The following is a 7,238-nucleotide window of genomic DNA, read 5'->3' on the forward strand; positions in this document are numbered from 1 at the left end:
CCCTCTCCACCAATGGAAGGAAGAGGGGCTGGAAGAGTTCATCACCACCGAAGGCCAACCAAGTCTACCTATATGATGGAACCTCCCTGAAAACCCTAAACATGAGGTTTGGAAAGCTTCTGGTTAGTGAACCCATCAAGATGCTGGGAGAATGGTGTGCCTGGAGAGGGAACAGGGAGGCCCCGCACCCCTTGCCTTATAACTTGCCTTATGCCCCTCTTCCACTTAGCTGTCCCTGAGTTTTATCTTTTATAATAAATCGGTAATAGTAAAGTGTTTCCCTGAGTTCTGTGAGCTATTATGGCAAATTATTGAAACTGAGGATGGTGTGATGGGAACTCCCAATTTGTATGCAGTTGGTATGAAGTACATGTGACACCCTGGGACTTTCAACTGGTATCTGAAGTTGGGGGCATTCTTATGGGACTGAGCCCTTTAACCTGTAGGATCTGCCTTAACTCCAGGTAATTAGTGTCAGAATTCAGTGACCTGTAGGACACCCAGTTAGTGTCCAGAGAATTGGAGAATAGCTTGGTGTGGAATAAAAAACTCCACACATTTGGTGTCAAAGTGTTATAAGTAGAGAAAGAAAACACTTTGTTTCATTTAAAGTGATATTTGTTTCTCTTTCTTGTTTGTTTTTCAAAAATTAATTTAGTCTAAAGCTGCTTATTAATGTCACATGCTAAGGCCATCTCTACTGGAATTCTCCTGTGGAATTTTTTGACTAATATAATAGACTCATCTATGACTTAGCAGATGGGTTATTCAAAAATCTGTGTGCTCCCCTCCCCCATGCAGTTTATGATAACTCCATCATTGGAATAATACTATAGAGAACTTAATTACTGCAAAAGAAAATAAGCAGTGGGTGAGATATAATCATGTAAAAATACCCTTCACTAATCTAGCAGCTTCCCACATGTAACAGATCTACTTACCCTATCTGGCCATTAATTCCTATTCATTCAGCTCATTTACATCAATATCCTATCTGTTCTTTGACTCCACAAACACCTCCAGTCCACTGGCCCCTCTTGCTTTCTTACAATCAGCCATTTCCTTAGCATCCTCATTTCCATCAAAATCCAGCTGTCTATGATTCAACATTATAGTCCCCCACCCTTGCAAATATGTTTAACTTTGTCACCCTTTGTCCTCTGTTGTTTTCATCTAGCAGAACCCAAACCTAACTATCCACCTACTCTGCGCTGCACAGGAGCAGCTGAATATCACTAGAGATACACATACACAACTGGGGCTATTGGGCTCATTGTACATTATAGTCACAGATCTCAAGCAGAAACTCAACACAGACCAGCAGCAATCCTGTTACACTTTCCTCCTTTCTTCTTTCTCTTGATGTCCAGAATGGCATTCACACCTATAGCCGTTTCTCTGATTTTCCTTGCATTTTCTTAACCCACTCCAGTCAAGCATCCTTCTCACCAACTCCAATGAGACATGACCAACATGTTGTCTAATCTAGTGACAACTTTTTGTTCTTGATTTTGACTCTCACATTCAGAACAGTTGACCACCCTCTCCATGAATTATTTTATTCTGTTGGCTTCCCTAACAATGCACTTTCTGGTTTTTCTCCTGAATAACCATTCCTTCTCAGACTCAATTGTTAACTGCTCTACTGTGTATCTGAATATTCACGTGCCCCCCCCACTCTATCCTAAGACCCCTCCTTTTATCTATCACACACAGCCTAGAAGTTATCTCAGCCAGTCTCCAGCTTTAAATTTTATCTGCCCAAAACTCCCAAGTCTATATCTCCAGGGCTGACCTCTCCCCAGATTTCCAGACTTGTATAACAAACCATCTACTTCACATTTCTTCTTGGATGTCTACTGAACATCTCAAGCTTAACATGGCCCAAACAAAAATTACATTTTTATTTTCAAACCGCTTCTTTGCCAGTTTTCCTGTCTCAGTATGTACCATTTTTAAGCACTCATTAGGATCAAACCAAAAATCTTGGAGTTATCTTTGATTTCTCTCTTTATCTCATCACTTCCCATCACCCAGCACAACCATCAGAAAATCTTGACAGGTCTACCTCCAAAATATATCCTAAATCTGCCACTTCTTTCCATTATCACCCTAGTCCATAGCCCTTTCATCTCCTGTCCAGACTACTATAATAGTTTCCTGGTTGTTCTCCCTGCTTTAACTTTGGCTTCCTTGTAATCCATTCATTATACAGCATCTAGGAACAACTTTAAAAAATGCAAATCAAATAATGTCACTGTCCTTCTTAATTGTAGCTTCGCATCATAAACACAATGAAATCTCAATACCTTATCTTGGCTCATGCACCCTGTTGATTTGGCCCTGCCTACATCTCTGCCTTCCACTTTTAACATTCTCCTCTTGACTTCATATGCCCCAGCCTCTCTGAATTTTTAAGCCCAAATTGCACAAAGCTTATTTCTTTCTCTGTACCAATCAGTTCCTATTTAGGAAATGTTTTTCCCTGAGATCTTATAGTTAATTTTGTGGTACTCATACCGCATCTTTAAAAGTCACCTCCTCAGAGGTGTCTTCAAGGATTACCTCATCTAAAGTGGTCTTCAATGTATCATATCACCCATTTTAATTATCTGCATAGCAGAGAAAACTACCATTTCTGCTTTTCTTGTTTGTCTATTTGTGTCTCCCCAACAAGAATGTAAGTTCCCTGAGTAGTAGGACCTTATCTCTTGTTCATCGCTGTATCCCCAATTATTAAAACACTGTTCAACCCATAGTTAGCAATTAATAAATAGTTGTTGATGCCTGAATAAGGAAAAGAAAGAAAAAAAGGAGAAAGATGCTATGGCACCTTCCTGTTTGTATCCATCTAAATTTCATAATACTGCCACCCAGTCTGTGGAATTTTGTTCTAACAGCCCAAAAGGAATAAGATAGAAGTGTATATAATTATTCCTGTAAGAGTAGCCTTATAGGGTTTCTCAAACTCATATCTTCCTACTTGTGAAGATATGGTCATATCCAACAATTTTTAGAGCAATCCAAGCCTTTGATCCTATTTGGTATTCTTTTTTCTTTTGATATAATATGTATGTATGTTCCTTGACTCTTCAAAATTTCCCAATATTTATGGGAAACAACATATTCTTGACTTTCTATAAATTAGAACATTTTTCTTTTTGTTAATTCTCATGTAACAACCAAATAATTCATTTTTAATTACAAGTATATCCATGAAAAATTACAACACAATAAGCAGAGTGCAGACAATGGCTCTGTATAAGTAAGGCAAAAATAGTTTAAGGATTCTAATGAATACACACAGGACCACTAACCAGCTCTGTGGCATCAAGTAGATTTTCTTTTTAACTTAACTGAATTATTCACTTTTTAAAAAAAGTTTTTCCTTTGGCTCATTTATTTATTGGTACCTTTAAAACAAAATTGAGATATAATTCACAAATTATAAAGTTTACACTTTTAAAGTGTACGATTCTTAGTGTTTTTTAGTATATTCTAAACATTGTGCAACCATCGTGAACCAACTAATCAAAGCTTAGTGTCAATTTGTGCATCTTACAGCTCTTGAGGGCAGGATGAGGAGGGAGACAAATGTGAAGACTTCAAAGATGTGGGGAGATACATGAATTCTCCAGAAATCCCTACTGGTTTTCTCCATACTTTAGTAGACTCGATGAACCTCAAGGAAAATATCAGGTCTCCACTAAATTTCTTTGGAGGCAGGTTTAGGGACCCAAAATAATAAACCCAAAATAATAGTTATGTTTTAATATCTATTAAAAATAATGTTCTCTCTCTCTCTCTCTCTCTCTCTCTCTCTCTCTCTCTCTCTCTATATATATATATATATATATATATATATATATATATCATATATATATATATATGATATATATGATATATAGATAGATAGATATAGATATAGATATAGATATAGATATAGATATAGATATAGATATAGATATAGATATGATAGGTCATGGTCAAGCCTATTGCATTTAAACCACAAGTTGGTGGTGTACAAAATAAGTTATGGAATCAAATAGAGATGGCACAATAAAAATTCCCATCTATGTTACTAGGGAAGAAAAAAATAAAATATATGGTCACGGGATGTAAAGTACAGCATAGGGAATATTGTCAATTGTATTGGAATGGCTATGTACGGTATCAGATGGGTAGTAGACTTGTTGGGGTTATCACTTTGTGAGATATGTAAATGTCTAATCACTATGTTGTTTTGTACACCTGAAACTAATAATAAAAATAAATGGATAATAGGGTGGATCTCTTGCGTGCCAATGTGGCTCCTCCAATCATACACAGGAAGTTCATTGTTGGGATTTTCTGACCTGGTAGACTTTTCATTCTGTGTGGGTTTTCATAAACAACACATTTTGGGAACTAGGAAAGCAATGGAGATCTAGGATATCTCACCTTTTGATCTTGGAAATATCTTTACATTGCCTGTTTGCAAAAAAATTTAGTAAATCAAAGTGAAATTGAAGTTAAATCAAATCCAAATCATCATTCTTATCAGTTTTCTGAGACCAATCTGTGAACCTTCTAGCTCAGGGATGTCCAAATCCATTTTGCGGCCCGCAATCCATTTTTAATTGGCCTGCAGCAAATTCCAAAAATATATTTAGTTTACTTAAATAAACCAGGTGAGGCAATACGTACATCACCTCAAGTGAGTGGCCCGGCTGTTTGTGTATTTTACCACATATGGCCCTTGGTAAAAAACGTTGAAAAAAGTTTGGACACCCTTGCTCTAGCTGAACAGCCAACCAAATGTAATAAGTCACCAAAGGCAATGTGGATGAATTGTAGCAATGGAACTAGAGGGGAGCAAAATTTGCCACCCTAAATAAGTCTCCATGGCATAAAGATAATTTTAGGCTGGTTATTTTTAAGAAATAGCAGATATGAGAGAAGCTCTGACAACCAAGCAGAAGTTACCCTTTGTAAGAGACACTTACATGTAAAAGGGAAATCTCCACTGGTAGAGTTGTCTCCCTCTCTGTAGCAAGAAGAGAATGATGACTCAATCTAAAAACTCGCATCAATAGAGAAGGCAGTGACTTGAATCTGCAGAAAAACCTTGCCCTTGTTTACTGTGCTTTTCCTGGTGACCTCCCATAACTGACTTCCTCCATCCCCCAACCTCTTCTTTTGTCTTTAACTGAAATTGGTGCTTAAGGTGATGGCTTCCACCATTTTGGAGAGTTACTCAGTCTCCCTGAGTCTCTCCCATGTATACAGGAGGTGTATACATGTTATTAAACTTTTATTTGTTTTTCTCCTATTACTCTGACTTATGTCAGTTTAATTATTCGAACAGCCAAAGAACCTAGAAGGGAAGAAAGGAAAGTTTTTCCTCTCCTACAGAACTAATATCTGAAGCTGTCTTCTCACATGCTTCTGAGATGTGTTTTTGAGGTCAGATAAAGTTATTTAACACATTTGATACAGACCCATCATCAGAACATTGGTTAGCGCTGGCATTTCCTTGGATTTGCTAAGTCCAGTGTTTATCTAAGTGTGTCCTTCCAAGCCCTAAGTTCTCAGAGGTCACCTCAGTGGATGGGGAGAAGCAAGAAATTAACGTCCTATGTTATTCACTCTTGCATCAGCTGATGAAGCTTCACTTTTATGTTTTACATCATGAGGTTCTGATTAAGATGTTTCAAAAAATGGGGAAAGTATCAGTCAGGAGCCCAGAAGGAAAAGTGTAGTTGAGGATATTTTCAAGGAGTGGCTATTTAAGCGGACATGGTCAGAGGTTAAGAAAACCAGTAAGAAATGGTAAAGCACACCTTGGTTAGCAACAGCAGGAGTTACCCCATAGTATCTAATAGGATTAGTGCCTGAAGGGGTAAGAAGAGGGAGCAGTTACCAGAATCTCAAGAAAACTATGAGGGAGAGCTGCAAGACAGGAGCTGTACCCTCCAGTAGAGAAATATTTAGAAAATACTTAGATGTGGCAGGGAGGGTACCAAGGGAATATATGTCCCGGCTTCACTTCTTTCCCCCTTCTGGATTTCATGCTGGTGCTTTCCACTGGCCCAACCTAATGAGGAGACAAAGAACAAGGGAGCTTGCAGGAGCAATAAGTGGATCAAGTTCAGCCTCCAGAGGCAGAGCAGCTGAGACCTCATGTTAAATACGAGTCAAGCTGTCTTCCCTCTAGAGAAATGCTGGAAAATAAACTGGATTCTATATACTCACATATACTATATCTAAGTTATTAAAAACAAAGAGTGTGGTCCCGCGCTAGACATGTTCATACAGCTCTATGTTAAATATCATGGATGAGTTCACTGAGGATCAGAAGTTTGAAAATCATCCATGTCTACGAAGCTGTGATTCCTCCCACATTGAAGAAATATAAAATTAATGGTCAACATTTTAAAACTCTTTTCAATTAAAACATTCTGGAAATGGATGATGGGGATGGTTGCACAAGAATGTAAATGTACTTAATGCCACTGAAAGGTACATTTAAAATGGATTAAAATGGTAAATATTACATTGTTATATTTTACCACAATTTTTTTGAAAAAAACAAAGAGATAGAAATTTGACACAGACGAGGAAGTGGAAGATGTGACAATGGAAGCAAGAGATTGGAATGAGGCAAGGAAGAGGTCATGAGCTAGGAATGCAGGTGGCCTCCAGAAGCGAGAAAAGGCAAGAAAACATCCTCATCTTGAGCTCCAGAAGGAACCAGCCCCTGAAGACACCTTGACTTAAGTTTAGTGAAACTGATTACAGTCTTCTGGTCTCCAGAACTCTAAGATAATAAATTTGTGTTCTTAAAAAAAAAAAAAAAAAAAAAAAACTTTTCAATTAGCAATATACACATTGAATTTGATTGAATTTGGAGTTTATTGATTGTTACAGTGTGCGGGCAATATCTGTAAATGAGTTTTGGAAGGAAGGGAGGGAGAAAAGGAAGGAAAGAGAGAGAGAGAAAGAGAGAGAGAGAGAGAGAGAGAGAGAGAGAGAGAAGAGAGGAAGAAAAAATTAAATTTCAGACCAGTAAACTTCTGAAAATTAAATTTCAGACCAAATACACTTACTTGGTAAACCTTCCAAAACATGTAGCCTCTTTTTCCCCTAACTGTGGTGATTTTAAAATATATCTGCAAATTCTTTGATAGTCTTCCCACCAAAAAGTAGAATCAAATTCACCTTCCCTTGAAGGTAGGCTGGACTCAGTGACTTTCTTC

Source organism: Rhinolophus hipposideros (genome assembly GCF_964194185.1).
Source record: "Rhinolophus hipposideros genome assembly, chromosome: 9".
NCBI lineage: Eukaryota > Metazoa > Chordata > Mammalia > Chiroptera > Rhinolophidae > Rhinolophus > Rhinolophus hipposideros.